Source organism: Taudactylus pleione, unplaced genomic scaffold (assembly GCF_031769625.1).
Source record: "Taudactylus pleione unplaced genomic scaffold, aTauple2 ptg000109l, whole genome shotgun sequence".
NCBI classification, from domain to species: Eukaryota; Metazoa; Chordata; class Amphibia; order Anura; family Myobatrachidae; genus Taudactylus; species Taudactylus pleione.
Window position 1 is genome coordinate 14,111,958 of NW_028284511.1, and position 16,980 is coordinate 14,128,937.

At 31.6% G+C, this 16,980-nt stretch overlaps 7 non-coding genes across 7 annotated transcripts; all 7 read right to left on the reverse strand.

The window, feature by feature from the left end:
* Positions 1–638: 638 nt before the first annotated feature.
* TRNAT-UGU (transfer RNA threonine (anticodon UGU)) lies at positions 639–711 on the reverse strand. The gene has a single exon. It is a non-coding gene; the product is annotated as a tRNA-Thr (tRNA).
* Positions 712–1,982: 1,271 nt separating this feature from the next.
* TRNAT-CGU (transfer RNA threonine (anticodon CGU)) lies at positions 1,983–2,055 on the reverse strand. Its single transcript has one exon. It is a non-coding gene; the product is annotated as a tRNA-Thr (tRNA).
* Positions 2,056–6,063: 4,008 nt separating this feature from the next.
* On the reverse strand, positions 6,064–6,136 carry TRNAT-UGU (transfer RNA threonine (anticodon UGU)). The gene has a single exon. It is a non-coding gene; the product is annotated as a tRNA-Thr (tRNA).
* Positions 6,137–7,409: 1,273 nt separating this feature from the next.
* On the reverse strand, positions 7,410–7,482 carry TRNAT-CGU (transfer RNA threonine (anticodon CGU)). The gene has a single exon. It is a non-coding gene; the product is annotated as a tRNA-Thr (tRNA).
* Positions 7,483–11,490: 4,008 nt separating this feature from the next.
* TRNAT-UGU (transfer RNA threonine (anticodon UGU)) lies at positions 11,491–11,563 on the reverse strand. The gene has a single exon. It is a non-coding gene; the product is annotated as a tRNA-Thr (tRNA).
* Positions 11,564–12,836: 1,273 nt separating this feature from the next.
* Positions 12,837–12,909, reverse strand: TRNAT-CGU (transfer RNA threonine (anticodon CGU)). Its single transcript has one exon. It is a non-coding gene; the product is annotated as a tRNA-Thr (tRNA).
* Positions 12,910–16,907: 3,998 nt separating this feature from the next.
* TRNAT-UGU (transfer RNA threonine (anticodon UGU)) lies at positions 16,908–16,980 on the reverse strand. The gene has a single exon. It is a non-coding gene; the product is annotated as a tRNA-Thr (tRNA).

Here is a 16,980-nt window from a genome sequence, read left to right on the forward strand (position 1 = left end):
TTGAATCAATTTATTTAAATGCATTTTAAAATGAGCTTTTATATGTTAGTGTGGTGTGTGTATATAATACAGATACAAAATTGGTCATACTTTCCATGGCTTTCCAACTTTAGGATTAATATGGTGGAATTATTTCAAAATGTTACAGCCGGACATTTTTATAGAGTTATTTGTATTCATTAGTAGTCATTATCCTGAGTCTGCGTGCACATGTAGAGTGTATATGCTTTCATGTTCAAATCAGCCTTCAGTTATATCTATTGGCACCTATGTATATCAGTTCAAAAAATCGGTATCAATTGAGCAAGAAGAATTCTGATCTATGCAGTGCATGTTAATATGTGCTTTAAATGCTCTTTTTAAAGAAAGATTATTGGAAATCTTTTATATAAATTTTATAATGATGGTGAATAACCATGCTGGGAGTATCAGTTTGTAAGGAAATTGGTCCAATAAAATATAACACAAATATTTTCAAATATGCACTTGAAACCAGTCAATAGATTAGACTGTATGTGATAAGTGTCTTTCCAATTTGGCTATATACATCATCTTCTCATTTAGCATAGTAAAGCGGAGTATTGCAATACAGGGTGCTGCAACTTAAGTTTTAGCAACTGTAACAATAAGGAAGCACCAGGCCCCAGTGAGATTTGAACTCACGACCCCTGGTTTACAAGACCAGTGCTCTAACCCCTGAGATATGGAGCCATTTGTTCAAGAGCTTTTATACACATTTTGGTTTCTGGTTGAGGATTGAAAACGATATACAGCAAATTTCAAAGCTTTTCGGGTAAATGTACATTTTTCAAGTAGAATTGTTGTGTTTATGGTCATCTTAAGGTTCTTCAAGATTGCATCAAGACAGTCACATAAAATTGGCAAAGTACTCATAGTCGTCTATAATAGACTAGGAATGTATTACTTTGCTTCTTAAAGAGCTGTAGGAGAAAGGCCAGGTTAACATAAAACAAAATATTTTATCCACCTGCCTTATAAAGGAACACTTCAACTTTGGTTTTCATTATACTTTAACACTAATATGACAATTTAAAATGTAAGCTTATGTATAATGTTTTCTTTCAGTTGGTCCTATCTATTGTGATGTTGAATCCTTTTCTGTATTATTTATGGGGTTTTATGAAAACAAGTAGAAGTAGTGTAGGACACCTATGTAAATTGGTGAATAGAAATGTTTCTAAAACTGTAAAAAGTAATACATAGCAATTTCTAACTTTTTTTAGCAAATAAAATCCAATATGTCATTGCATTTTATTAATTGTATCTCTTTGTCCAAAAATCCACTTTTTACAAATGGCCTATTCTGATATATATGCAATATCTATAATTGAGGCATACCTGGTAGACACTTTGAATCAATTTATTTAAATGCATTTTAAAATGAGCTTTTATATGTTAGTCTGGTGTGTATATAATACAGATACAAAATTGGTCATACTTTCCATGGCTTTCCAACTTTAGGATTAATATGGAGGAATTATTTCAAAATGTTACAGCTGGACATTTTTATAGAGTTATTTGTATTCATTAGTAGTCATTACCCTGAGTCTTCTTGCACATGTAGAGTGTATATGCTTTCATGTTCAAATCAGCCTTCAGTTATATCTATTGGCACCTATGTATATCAGTTCAAAAAATCGGTATCAATTGAGCAAGATGAATTCTGATCTATGCAGTGCATGTTGATATGTGCTTTAAATGCTCTTTTTAAAGAAAGATTATTAGAAATCATTTATATAAATTTTATAATGATGGTGAATAACCATGCTGGGAATATCAGTTTGTAAGGAAATTGGACCAATAAAAGATAACACAAATATTTTCAAATATGCACTTGAAACCAGTCAATAGATTAGACTGAATGTGATAAGTGTCTTTCCAATTTGGCTATATACATCATCTTCTCATTTAGCGTAGTAAAGCAATATAGGGTGCTGCAACTGTAACAATAAGGAAGCATCAGGCCCCAGTGAGATTTGAACTCACGACACCTTGTTTACGAGACCAATGCTCTAACCCCTGAGCTATGGAGCCATTTGGTTAAGAACTTTTATACACATTTTGGTTTCTGGTTGAGGATTGAAAACAATATACAGCAAATTTCAAATCTTTTGCGGAAAATGAATTATTTTCAATTACAGTTGTTGTGTCTATGGTCATCTTAAGGTTCTTCAAGATTGCATCAAGACAGTCACATAAAATTGGCAAAGTACTCATAGTCGTCTATAATGGACTAGGAATGTATTACTTTACTTCCTAAAGAGCTGTAGGAGAGAGGCAGGTTAACATAAAACAAAATATTTTATCCACCTGCCTTATAAAGGAACACTTCAACTTTGGTTTTCATTATACTTTAACACTAATATGACAATTTAAAATGTAAGCTTATGTATAATGTTTTCTTTCAGTTGGTCCTATCTATTGTGATATTGAATCCTTTTCAGTATTATTTATGGGGACATTTATGAAAACATGTAGAAGTAGTGTAAGACACCTATGTAAATTGGTGAATAGAAATGTTTCTAAAACTAGAAAGTAATACATAGCATTTTCTAACTTTTTTTTAGCAAATAAAATCCAATATGTCATTGGATTTTATTAATTGTATCTACTTGTCCAAAAATCCACTTTTTACAAATGGCCTATTCTGATAAATATGCAATATCTATAATTGAGGCATACCTGGTAGACACTTTGAATCAATTTATTTAAATGCATTTTAAAATGAGCTTTTATATGTTAGTCTGGTGTGTATATAATACAGATACAAAATTGGTCATACTTTCCATGGCTTTCCAACTTTAGGATTAATATGGTGGAATTATTTCAAAATGTTACAGCCGGACATTTTTATAGAGTTATTTGTATTCATTAGTAGTCATTACCCTGAGTCTGCTTGCACATGTAGAGTGTATTTGCTTTCATGTTCAAATCAGCCTTCAGTTATATCTATTGGCACCTATCTATATCAGTTCAAAAAATCGGTATCAATTGAGCAAGATGAATTCTGATCTATGCAGTGCATGTTGATATGTGCTTTAAATGCTCTTTTTAAAGAAAGATTATTAGAAATCATTTATATAAATTTTATAATGATGGTGAATAACCATGCTGGGAGTATCAGTTTGTAAGGAAATTGGTCCAATAAAAGATAACACAAATATTTTCAAATATGCACTTGAAACCAGTCAATAGATTAGACTGAATGTGATAAGTGTCTTTCCAATTTGGCTATATACATCATCTTCTCATTTAGCGTAGTAAAGCGGAGTATTGCAATATAGGGTGCTGCAACTTAAGTTTTAGCAACTGTAACCAGTGAGATTTGAACTCATGACCCCTCATTTACAAGACCAGTGCTCTAACCCCTGAGCTATGGAGCCATTTGTTTAAGAGCTTTTATACACATTTTGGTTTCTGGTTGAGGATTGAAAACGATATACAGCAAATTTCAAAGCTTTTCCGGTAAATGTACTTTTTTCATTTACAATTGTTGTGTTTATGGTCATCTTAAGGTTCTTCAAGATTGCATTAAGACAGTCCCATAAAATTGGCAAAGTACTCATAGTCTTCTATAATAGACTAGGAATGTATTACTTTACTTCTTAAAGAGCTGTAGGAGAAAGGCCAGGTTAACATAAAACAAAATATTTTATCCACCTGCCTTATAAAGGAACACTTCAACTTTGGTTTTCATTATACTTTAACACTAATATGACAATTTAAAATGTAAGCTTATGTATAATGTTTTCTTTCAGTTGGTCCTATCTATTGTGATGTTGAATCCTTTACTGTATTATTTATGGGGACATTTATGAAAACATGTAGAAGTAGTGTAGGACACCTATGTAAATTGGTGAATAGAAATGTTTCTAAAACTGTAAAAAGTAATACATAGCAATTTCTAACTTTTTTTAGCAAATAAAATCCAATATGTCATTGCATTTGATTAATTGTATCTCTTTGTCCAAAAATCCACTTTTTACAAATGGCCTATTCTGATATATATGCAATATCTATAATTGAGGCATACCTGGTTGACACTTTGGATCAATTTATTAAAATGCATTTTAAAATGAGCTTTTATATGTTAGTGTGGTGTGTATATAATACAGATACAAAATTGGTCATACTTTCCATGGCTTTCCAACTTTAGGATTAATATGGTGGAAATATTTCAAAATGTTACAGCTGGAAATTTTTATAGAGTTATTTGTATTCATTAGAAGTCATTTTCCTGAGTCTGCTTGCACATGTAGAGTGTATATGCTTTCATGTTCAAATCAGCCTTCAGTTATATCTATTGGCACCTATGTATATCAGTTCAAAAAATCGGTATCAATTGAGCAAGATGAATTCTGATCTATGCAGTGCATGTTGATATGTGCTTTAAATGCTCTTTTTAAAGAAAGATTATTGGAAATCTTTTATATAAATTTTATAATGATGGTGAATAACCATGCTGGGAGTATCAGTTTCTAAGGAAATTGGTCCAATAAAAGATAACACAAATATTTTCAAATATGCACTTGAAACCAGTCAATAGATTAGACTGAATGTGATGTGTCTTTCCAATTTGGCTATATACATCATCTTCTCATTTAGCGTAGTAAAGCGGAGTATTGCAATACAGGGTGCTGCAACTTAAGTTTTAGCAACTGTAACAATAAGGAAGCATCAGGCCCCAGTGAGATTTGACCCCTGGTTTACAAGACCAGTGCTCTAACCCCTCAGCTATGGAGCCATTTGTTTAAGAGCTTCTATACACATTTTGGTTTCTGGTTGAGGATTGAAAACGATACACAGCAAATTTCAAATCTTTTCCGGTAAATGTACTTTTTTCACTAACAATTGTTGTGTTTATGGTCATCTTAAGGTTCTTCAAGATTGCATCAAGACAGTCACATAAAATTGGCAAAGTACTCATAGTCGTCTATAATAGACTAGGAATGAATTACTTTACTTCTTAAAGAGCTGTAGGAGAAAGGCCAGGTTAACATAAAACAAAATATTGTATCCACCTGCCTTATAAAGGAACACTTCAACTTTGGTTTTCATTATACTTTAACACTAATATGACAATTTAAAATGTAAGCTTATGTATAATGTTTTCTTTCAGTTGGTCCTATCTATTGTGATGTTGAATCCTTTACTGTATTATATATGGGGACATTTATGAAAACATGTAGAAGTAGTGTAGGACACCTATGTAAATTGGTGAATAGAAATGTTTCTAAAACTGTAAAAAGTAATACATAGCAATTTCTAACTTTGTTTAGCAAATAAAATCCAATATGTCATTGGATTTTATTAATTGTATCTCTTTGTCCAAAAATCCACTTTTTACAAATGGCCTATTCTGATATATATGCAATATCTATAATTGAGGCATACCTGGTAGACACTTTGAATCAATTTATTTAAATGCATTTTAAAATGAGCTTTTATATGTTAGTGTGGTGTGTATATAATACAGATACAAAATTGGTCATACTTTCCATGGCTTTTCAAGTTTAGGATTAATATGGTGGAATTATTTAAAAATGTTACAGCCGGACATTTTTATAGAGTTATTTGTATTCATTAGTAGTCATTATCCTGAGTCTGCTTGCACATGTAGAGTGTATATGCTTTCATGTTCAAATCAGCCTTCAGTTATATCTATTGGCACCTATGTATATCAGTTCAAAAAATCGGTATCAATTGAGCAAGATGAATTCTGATCTATGCAGTGCATGTTGATATGTGCTTTAAATTCTCTTTTTAAAGAAAGATTATTGGAAATCTTTTATATAAATTTTATAATGATGGTGAATAACCATGCTGGGAGTATCAGTTTGTAAGGAAATTGGTCCAATAAAATATAACACAAATATTTTCAAATATGCACTTGAAACCAGTCAATAGATTAGACTGTATGTGATAAGTGTCTTTCCAATTTGGCTATATACATCATCTTCTCATTTAGCATAGTAAAGCGGAGTATTGCAATACAGGGTGCTGCAACTTAAGTTTTAGCAACTGTAACAATAAGGAAGCATCAGGCCCCAGTGAGATTTGAACTCACGACCCCTGGTTTACAAGACCAGTGCTCTAACCCCTGAGATATGGAGCCATTTGTTCAAGTGTTTTTATACACATTTTGGTTTCTGGTTGAGGATTGAAAACGATATACAGCAAATTTCAAAGCTTTTCGGGTAAATGTACATTTTTCAAGTAGAATTGTTGTGTTTATGGTCATCTTAAGGTACTTCAAGATTGCATCAAGACAGTCACATAAAATTGGCAAAGTACTCATAGTCGTCTATAATAGACAAGGAATGTATTACTTTGCTTCTTAAAGAGCTGTAGGAGAAAGGCCAGGTTAACATAAAACAAAATATTTTATCCACCTGCCTTATAAAGGAACACTTCAACTTTGGTTTTCATTATACTTTAACACTAATATGACAATTTAAAATGTAAGCTTATGTATAATGTTTTCTTTCAGTTGGTCCTATCTTTTGTGATGTTGAATCCTTTTCTGTATTATTTATGGGGTTTTATGAAAACAAGTAGAAGTAGTGTAGGACACCTATGTAAATTGGTGAATAGAAATGTTTCTAAAACTGTAAAAAGTAATACATAGCAATTTCTAACTTTTTTTAGCAAATAAAATCCAATATGTCATTGCATTTTATTAATTGTATCTCTTTGTCCAAAAATCCACTTTTTACAAATGGCCTATTCTGATATATATGCAATATCTATAATTGAGGCATACCTGGTAGACACTTTGAATCAATTTATTTAAATGCATTTTAAAATGAGCTTTTATATGTTAGCGTGGTGTGTGTATATAATACAGATACAAAATTGGTCATACTTTCCATGGCTTTCCAACTTTAGGATTAATATGGAGGAATTATTTCAAAATGTTACAGCTGGACATTTTTATAGAGTTATTTGTATTCATTAGTAGTCATTACCCTGAGTCTTCTTGCACATGTAGAGTGTATATGCTTTCATGTTCAAATCAGCCTTCAGTTATATCTATTGGCACCTATGTATATCAGTTCAAAAAATCGGTATCAATTGAGCAAGATGAATTCTGATCTATGCAGTGCATGTTGATATGTGCTTTAAATGCTCTTTTTAAAGAAAGATTATTGGAAATCTTTTATATAAATTTTATAATGATGGTGAATAACCATGCTGGGAGTATCAGTTTGGAAGGAAATTGGACCAATAAAAGATAACACAAATATTTTCAAATATGCACTTGAAACCAGTCTATAGATTAGACTGAATGTGATAAGTGTCTTTCCAATTTGGCTATATGCATCATCTTCTCATTTAGCGTAGTAAAGCAATATAGGGTGCTGCAACTGTAACAATAAGGAAGCATCAGGCCCCAGTGAGATTTGAACTCACGACACCTTGTTTACGAGACCAATGCTCTAACCCCTGAGCTATGGAGCCATTTGGTTAAGAACTTTTATACACATTTTGGTTTCTGGTTGAGGATTGAAAACAATATACAGCAAATTTCAAATCTTTTGCGGAAAATGAATTATTTTCAATTACAGTTGTTGTGTTTATGGTCATCTTAAGGTTCTTCAAGATTGCATCAAGACAGTCACATAAAATTGGCAAAGTACTCATAGTCGTCTATAATGGACTAGGAATGTATTACTTTACTTCCTAAAGAGCTGTAGGAGAGAGGCAGGTTAACATAAAACAAAATATTTTATCCACCTGCCTTATAAAGGAACACTTCAACTTTGGTTTTCATTATACTTTAACACTAATATGACAATTTAAAATGTAAGCTTATGTATAATGTTTTCTTTCAGTTGGTCCTATCTATTGTGATGTTGAATCCTTTTCAGTATTATTTATGGGGACATTTATAAAAACATGTAGAAGTAGTGTAAGACACCTATGTAAATTGGTGAATAGAAATGTTTCTAAAACTAGAAAGTAATACATAGCATTTTCTAACTTTTTTTTAGCAAATAAAATCCAATATGTCATTGGATTTTATTAATTGTATCTACTTGTCCAAAAATCCACTTTTTACAAATGGCCTATTCTGATAAATATGCAATATCTATAATTGAGGCATACCTGGTAGACACTTTGAATCAATTTATTTAAATGCATTTTAAAATGAGCTTTTATATGTTAGTCTGGTGTGTATATAATACAGATACAAAATTGGTCATACTTTCCATGGCTTTCCAACTTTAGGATTAATATGGTGGAATTATTTCAAAATGTTACAGCCGGACATTTTTATAGAGTTATTTGTATTCATTAGTAGTCATTACCCTGAGTCTGCTTGCACATGTAGAGTGTATTTGCTTTCATGTTCAAATCAGCCTTCAGTTATATCTATTGGCACCTATGTATATCAGTTCAAAAAATCGGTATCATTTGAGCAAGATGAATTCTGATCTATGCAGTGCATGTTGATATGTGCTTTAAATGCTCTTTTTAAAGAAAGATTATTGGAAATCATTTATATAAATTTTATAATGATGGTGAATAACCATGCTGGGAGTATCAGTTTGTAAGGAAATTGGACCAATAAAAGATAACACAAATATTTTCAAATATGCACTTGAAACCAGTCAATAGATTAGACTGAATGTGATAAGTGTCTTTCCAATTTGGCTATATAAATCATCTTCTCATTTAGCGTAGTAAAGCAGAGTATTGCAATATAGGGTGCTGCAACTTAAGTTTTAGCAACTGTAACCAGTGAGATTTGAACTCATGACCCCTCATTTACAAGACCAGTGCTCTAACCCCTGAGCTATGGAGCCATTTGTTTAAGAGCTTTTATACACATTTTGGTTTCTGGTTGAGGATTGAAAACGATATACAGCAAATTTCAAAGCTTTTCCGGTAAATGTACTTTTTTCATTTACAATTGTTGTGTTTATGGTCATCTTAAGGTTCTTCAAGATTGCATCAAGACAGTCCCATAAAATTGGCAAAGTACTCATAGTCGTCTATAATAGACGAGGAATGTATTACTTTACTTCTTAAAGAGCTGTAGGAGAAAGTCCAGGTTAACATAAAACAAAATATTTTATCCACCTGCCTTATAAAGGAACAATTCAACTTTGGTTTTCATTATACTTTAACACTAATATGACAATTTAAAATGTAAGCTTATGTATAATGTTTTCTTTCAGTTGGTCCTATCTATTGTGATGTTGAATCCTTTACTGTATTATTTATGGGGACATTTATGAAAACATGTAGAAGTAGTGTAGGACACCTATGTAAATTGGTGAATAGAAATGTTTCTAAAACTGTAAAAAGTAATACATAGCAATTTCTAACTTTTTTTTGCAAATAAAATCCAATATGTCATTGCATTTGATTAATTGTATCTCTTTGTCCAAAAATCCACTTTTTACAAATGGCCTATTCTGATATATATGCAATATCTATAATTGAGGCATACCTGGTTGACACTTTGGATCAATTTATTAAAATGCATTTTAAAATGAGCTTTTATATGTTAGTGTGGTGTGTATATAATACAGATACAAAATTGGTCATACTTTCCATGGCTTTCCAACTTTAGGATTAATATGGTGGAAATATTTCAAAATGTTACAGCTGGAAATTTTTATAGAGTTATTTGTATTCATTAGAAGTCATTTTCCTGAGTCTGCTTGCACATGTAGAGTGTATATGCTTTCATGTTCAAATCAGCCTTCAGTTATATCTATTGGCACCTATGTATATCAGTTCAAAAAATCGGTATCAATTGAGCAAGATGAATTCTGATCTATGCAGTGCATGTTGATATGTGCTTTAAATGCTCTTTTTAAAGAAAGATTATTGGAAATCTTTTATATAAATTTTATAATGATGGTGAATAACCATGCTGGGAGTATCAGTTTCTAAGGAAATTGGTCCAATAAAAGATAACACAAATATTTTCAAATATGCACTTGAAACCAGTCAATAGATTAGACTGAATGTGATGTGTCTTTCCAATTTGGCTATATACATCATCTTCTCATTTAGCGTAGTAAAGCGGAGTATTGCAATACAGGGTGCTGCAACTTAAGTTTTAGCAACTGTAACAATAAGGAAGCATCAGGCCCCAGTGAGATTTGACCCCTGGTTTACAAGACCAGTGCTCTAACCCCTCAGCTATGGAGCCATTTGTTTAAGAGCTTCTATACACATTTTGGTTTCTGGTTGAGGATTGAAAACGATACACAGCAAATTTCAAATCTTTTCCGGTAAATGTACTTTTTTCACTAACAATTGTTGTGTTTATGGTCATCTTAAGGTTCTTCAAGATTGCATCAAGACAGTCACATAAAATTGGCAAAGTACTCATAGTCGTCTATAATAGACTAGGAATGAATTACTTTACTTCTTAAAGAGCTGTAGGAGAAAGGCCAGGTTAACATAAAACAAAATATTTTATCCACCTGCCTTATAAAGGAACACTTCAACTTTGGTTTTCATTATACTTTAACACTAATATGACAATTTAAAATGTAAGCTTATGTATAATGTTTTCTTTCAGTTGGTCCTATCTATTGTGATGTTGAATCCTTTACTGTATTATATATGGGGACATTTATGAAAACATGTAGAAGTAGTGTAGGACACCTATGTAAATTGGTGAATAGAAATGTTTCTAAAACTGTAAAAAGTAATACATAGCAATTTCTAACTTTGTTTAGCAAATAAAATCCAATATGTCATTGGATTTTATTAATTGTATCTCTTTGTCCAAAAATCCACTTTTTACAAATGGCCTATTCTGATATATATGCAATATCTATAATTGAGGCATACCTGGTAGACACTTTGAATCAATTTATTTAAATGCATTTTAAAATGAGCTTTTATATGTTAGTGTGGTGTGTATATAATACAGATACAAAATTGGTCATACTTTCCATGGCTTTTCAAGTTTAGGATTAATATGGTGGAATTATTTAAAAATGTTACAGCCGGACATTTTTATAGAGTTATTTGTATTCATTAGTAGTCATTATCCTGAGTCTGCTTGCACATGTAGAGTGTATATGCTTTCATGTTCAAATCAGCCTTCAGTTATATCTATTGGCACCTATGTATATCAGTTCAAAAAATCGGTATCAATTGAGCAAGATGAATTCTGATCTATGCAGTGCATGTTGATATGTGCTTTAAATGCTCTTTTTAAAGAAAGATTATTGGAAATCTTTTATATAAATTTTATAATGATGGTGAATAACCATGCTGGGAGTATCAGTTTGTAAGGAAATTGGTCCAATAAAATATAACACAAATATTTTCAAATATGCACTTGAAACCAGTCAATAGATTAGACTGTATGTGATAAGTGTCTTTCCAATTTGGCTATATACATCATCTTCTCATTTAGCATAGTAAAGCGGAGTATTGCAATACAGGGTGCTGCAACTTAAGTTTTAGCAACTGTAACAATAAGGAAGCATCAGGCCCCAGTGAGATTTGAACTCACGACCCCTGGTTTACAAGACCAGTGCTCTAACCCCTGAGATATGGAGCCATTTGTTCAAGTGTTTTTATACACATTTTGGTTTCTGGTTGAGGATTGAAAACGATATACAGCAAATTTCAAAGCTTTTCGGGTAAATGTACATTTTTCAAGTAGAATTGTTGTGTTTATGGTCATCTTAAGGTACTTCAAGATTGCATCAAGACAGTCACATAAAATTGGCAAAGTACTCATAGTCGTCTATAATAGACAAGGAATGTATTACTTTGCTTCTTAAAGAGCTGTAGGAGAAAGGCCAGGTTAACATAAAACAAAATATTTTATCCACCTGCCTTATAAAGGAACACTTCAACTTTGGTTTTCATTATACTTTAACACTAATATGACAATTTAAAATGTAAGCTTATGTATAATGTTTTCTTTCAGTTGGTCCTATCTTTTGTGATGTTGAATCCTTTTCTGTATTATTTATGGGGTTTTATGAAAACAAGTAGAAGTAGTGTAGGACACCTATGTAAATTGGTGAATAGAAATGTTTCTAAAACTGTAAAAAGTAATACATAGCAATTTCTAACTTTTTTTAGCAAATAAAATCCAATATGTCATTGCATTTTATTAATTGTATCTCTTTGTCCAAAAATCCACTTTTGACAAATGGCCTATTCTGATATATATGCAATATCTATAATTGAGGCATACCTGGTAGACACTTTGAATCAATTTATTTAAATGCATTTTAAAATGAGCTTTTATATGTTAGCGTGGTGTGTGTATATAATACAGATACAAAATTGGTCATACTTTCCATGGCTTTCCAACTTTAGGATTAATATGGTGGAATTATTTCAAAATGTTACAGCCGGACATTTTTATAGAGTTATTTGTATTCATTAGTAGTCATTACCCTGAGTCTGCGTGCACATGTAGAGTGTATATGCTTTCATGTTCAAATCAGCCTTCAGTTATATCTATTGGCACCTATGTATATCAGTTCAAAAAATCGGTATCAATTGAGCAAGATGAATTCTGATCTATGCAGTGCATGTTGATATGTGCTTTAAATGCTCTTTTTAAAGAAAGATTATTGGAAATCTTTTATATAAATTTTATAATGATGGTGAATAACCATGCTGGGAGTATCAGTTTGGAAGGAAATTGGACCAATAAAAGATAACACAAATATTTTCAAATATGCACTTGAAACCAGTCTATAGATTAGACTGAATGTGATAAGTGTCTTTCCAATTTGGCTATATACATCATCTTCTCATTTAGCGTAGTAAAGCAATATAGGGTGCTGCAACTGTAACAATAAGGAAGCATCAGGCCCCAGTGAGATTTGAACTCACGACACCTTGTTTACGAGACCAATGCTCTAACCCCTGAGCTATGGAGCCATTTGGTTAAGAACTTTTATACACATTTTGGTTTCTGGTTGAGGATTGAAAACAATATACAGCAAATTTCAAATCTTTTGCGGAAAATGAATTATTTTCAATTACAGTTGTTGTGTTTATGGTCATCTTAAGGTTCTTCAAGATTGCATCAAGACAGTCACATAAAATTGGCAAAGTACTCATAGTCGTCTATAATGGACTAGGAATGTATTACTTTACTTCCTAAAGAGCTGTAGGAGAGAGGCAGGTTAACATAAAACAAAATATTTTATCCACCTGCCTTATAAAGGAACACTTCAACTTTGGTTTTCATTATACTTTAACACTAATATGACAATTTAAAATGTAAGCTTATGTATAATGTTTTCTTTCAGTTGGTCCTATCTATTGTGATGTTGAATCCTTTTCAGTATTATTTATGGGGACATTTATGAAAACATGTAGAAGTAGTGTAAGACACCTATGTAAATTGGTGAATAGAAATGTTTCTAAAACTAGAAAGTAATACATAGCATTTTCTAACTTTTTTTTAGCAAATAAAATCCAATATGTCATTGGATTTTATTAATTGTATCTACTTGTCCAAAAATCCACTTTTTACAAATGGCCTATTCTGATAAATATGCAATATCTATAATTGAGGCATACCTGGTAGACACTTTGAATCAATTTATTTAAATGCATTTTAAAATGAGCTTTTATATGTTAGTCTGGTGTGTATATAATACAGATACAAAATTGGTCATACTTTCCATGGCTTTCCAACTTTAGGATTAATATGGTGGAATTATTTCAAAATGTTACAGCCGGACATTTTTATAGAGTTATTTGTATTCATTAGTAGTCATTACCCTGAGTCTGCTTGCACATGTAGAGTGTATTTGCTTTCATGTTCAAATCAGCCTTCAGTTATATCTATTGGCACCTATGTATATCAGTTCAAAAAATCGGTATCATTTGAGCAAGATGAATTCTGATCTATGCAGTGCATGTTGATATGTGCTTTAAATGCTCTTTTTAAAGAAAGATTATTGGAAATCATTTATATAAATTTTATAATGATGGTGAATAACCATGCTGGGAGTATCAGTTTGTAAGGAAATTGGTCCAATAAAAGATAACACAAAAATTTTCAAATATGCACTTGAAACCAGTCAATAGATTAGACTGAATGTGATAAGTGTCTTTCCAATTTGGCTATATAAATCATCTTCTCATTTAGCGTAGTAAAGCGGAGTATTGCAATATAGGGTGCTGCAACTTAAGTTTTAGCCACTGTAACCAGTGAGATTTGAACTCATGACCCCTCATTTACAAGACCAGTGCTCTAACCCCTGAGCTATGGAGCCATTTGTTTAAGAGCGTTTATACACATTTTGGTTTCTGGTTGAGGATTGAAAACGATATACAGCAAATTTCAAAGCTTTTCCGGTAAATGTACTTTTTTCATTTACAATTGTTGTGTTTATGGTCATCTTAAGGTTCTTCAAGATTGCATCAAGACAGTCCCATAAAATTGGCAAAGTACTCATAGTCGTCTATAATGGACTAGGAATGTATTACTTTACTTCCTAAAGAGCTGTAGGAGAGAGGCAGGTTAACATAAAACAAAATATTTTATCCACCTGCCTTATAAAGGAACACTTCAACTTTGGTTTTCATTATACTTTAACACTAATATGACAATTTAAAATGTAAGCTTATGTATAATGTTTTCTTTCAGTTGGTCCTATCTATTGTGATGTTGAATCCTTTTCTGTATTATTTATGGGGACATTTATGAAAACATGTAGAAGTAGTGTAGGACACCTATGTAAATTGTTGAATAGAAATGTTTCTAAAACTGTAAAAAGTAATACATAGCATTTTCTAACTTTGTTTAGCAAATAAAATCCAATATGTCATTGGATTTTATTAATTGTATCTCTTTGTCCAAAAATCCACTTTTTACAAATAGCCTATTCTGATATATATGCAATATCTATAATTGAGGCATACCTGGTAGACACTTTGAATCAATTTATTTAAATGCATTTTAAAATTAGCTTTTATTTGTTAGTGTGGTGTGTATATAATACAGATACAAAATTGGTCATACTTTCCATGGCTTTCCAACTTTAGGATTAATATGGTGGAATTATTTAAAAATGTTACAGCCGGACATTTTTATAGAGTTATTTGTATTCATTAGTAGTCATTATCCTGAGTCTGCTTGCACATGTAGAGTGTATATGCTTTCATGTTCAAATCAGCCTTCAGTTATATCTATTGGCACCTATGTATATCAGTTCAAAAAATCGGTATCAATTGAGCAAGATGAATTCTGATCTATGCAGTGCATGTTGATATGTGCTTTAAATTCTCTTTTTAAAGAAAGATTATTGGAAATCTTTTATAGAAATTTTATAATGATGGTGAATAACCATGCTGGGAGTATCAGTTTGTAAGGAAATTGGTCCAATAAAAGATAACACAAATATTTTCAAATATGCACTTGAAACCAGTCAATAGATTAGACTGAATGTGATAAGTGTCTTTCCAATTTGGCTATATACATCATCTTCTCATTTAGCGTAGTAAAGCGGAGTATTGCAATACAGGGTGCTGCAACTTAAGTTTTAGCAACTGTAACAATAAGGAAGCATCAGGCCCCAGTGAGATTTGACCCCTGGTTTACAAGACCAGTGCTCTAACCCCTCAGCTATGGAGCCATTTGTTTAAGAGCTTTTATACACATTTTGGTTTCTGGTTGAGGATTGAAAACGATATACAGCAAATTTCAAGTCTTTTCCGGTAAATGTACTTTTTTCACTAACAATTGTTGTGTTTATGGTCATCTTAAGGTTCTTCAAGATTGCATCAAGACAGTCACATAAAATTGGCAAAGTACTCATAGTCGTCTATAATGGACTAGGAATGTATTACTTTACTTCCTAAAGAGCTGTAGTGGAGAGGCTGGTTAACATAAAACAAAATATTTTATCCACCTGCCTTATAAAGGAACACTTCAACTTTGGTTTTCATTATACTTTAACACTAATATGACAATTTAAAATGTAAGCTTATGTATAATGTTTTCTTTCAGTTGGTCCTATCTATTGTGATGTTGAATCCTTTTCTGTATTATTTATGGGGACATTTATGAAAACATGTAGAAGTAGTGTAGGACACCTATGTAAATTGGTGAATAGAAATGTTTCTAAGACTGTAAAAAGTAATTCATAGCAAATTCTAACTTTTTTTAGCAAATAAAATCCAATATATCATTGGATTTTATTAATTGTATCTCTTTGTCCAAAAATCCACTTTTTACAAATGGCCTATTCTGATATATATGCAATATCTATAATTGAGGCATACCTGGTAGACACTTTGAATCAATTTATTTAAATGCATTTTAAAATGAGCTTTTATATGTTAGTGTGGTGTGTATATAATACAGATACAAAATTGGTCATACTTTCCATGGCTTTCCAAGTTTAGGATTAATATGGTGGAATTATTTAAAAATGTTACAGCCGGACATTTTTATAGAGTTATTTGTATTCATTAGTAGTCATTATCCTGAGTCTGCTTGCACATGTAGAGTGTATATGCTTTCATGTTCAAATCAGCCTTCAGTTATATCTATTGGCACCTATGTATATCAGTTCAAAAAATCGGTATCAATTGAGCAAGATGAATTCTGATCTATGCAGTGCATGTTGATATGTGCTTTAAATTCTCTTTTTAAAGAAAGATTATTGGAAATCTTTTATATAAATTTTATAATGATGGTGAATAACCATGCTGGGAGTATCAGTTTGTAAGGAAATTGGTCCAATAAAAGATAACACAAATATGCACTTGAAACCAGTCAATAGATAAGACTGTATGTGATAAGTGTCTTTCCAATTTGGCTATATACATCATCTTCTCATTTAGCGTAGTAAAGCGGAGTATTGCAATACAGGGTGCTGCAACTTAAGTTTTAGCAACTGTAACAATAAGGAAGCATCAGGCCCCAGTGAGATTTGAACTCACGACCCCTGGTTTACAAGACCAGTGCTCTAAACCCTGAGATATGGAGCC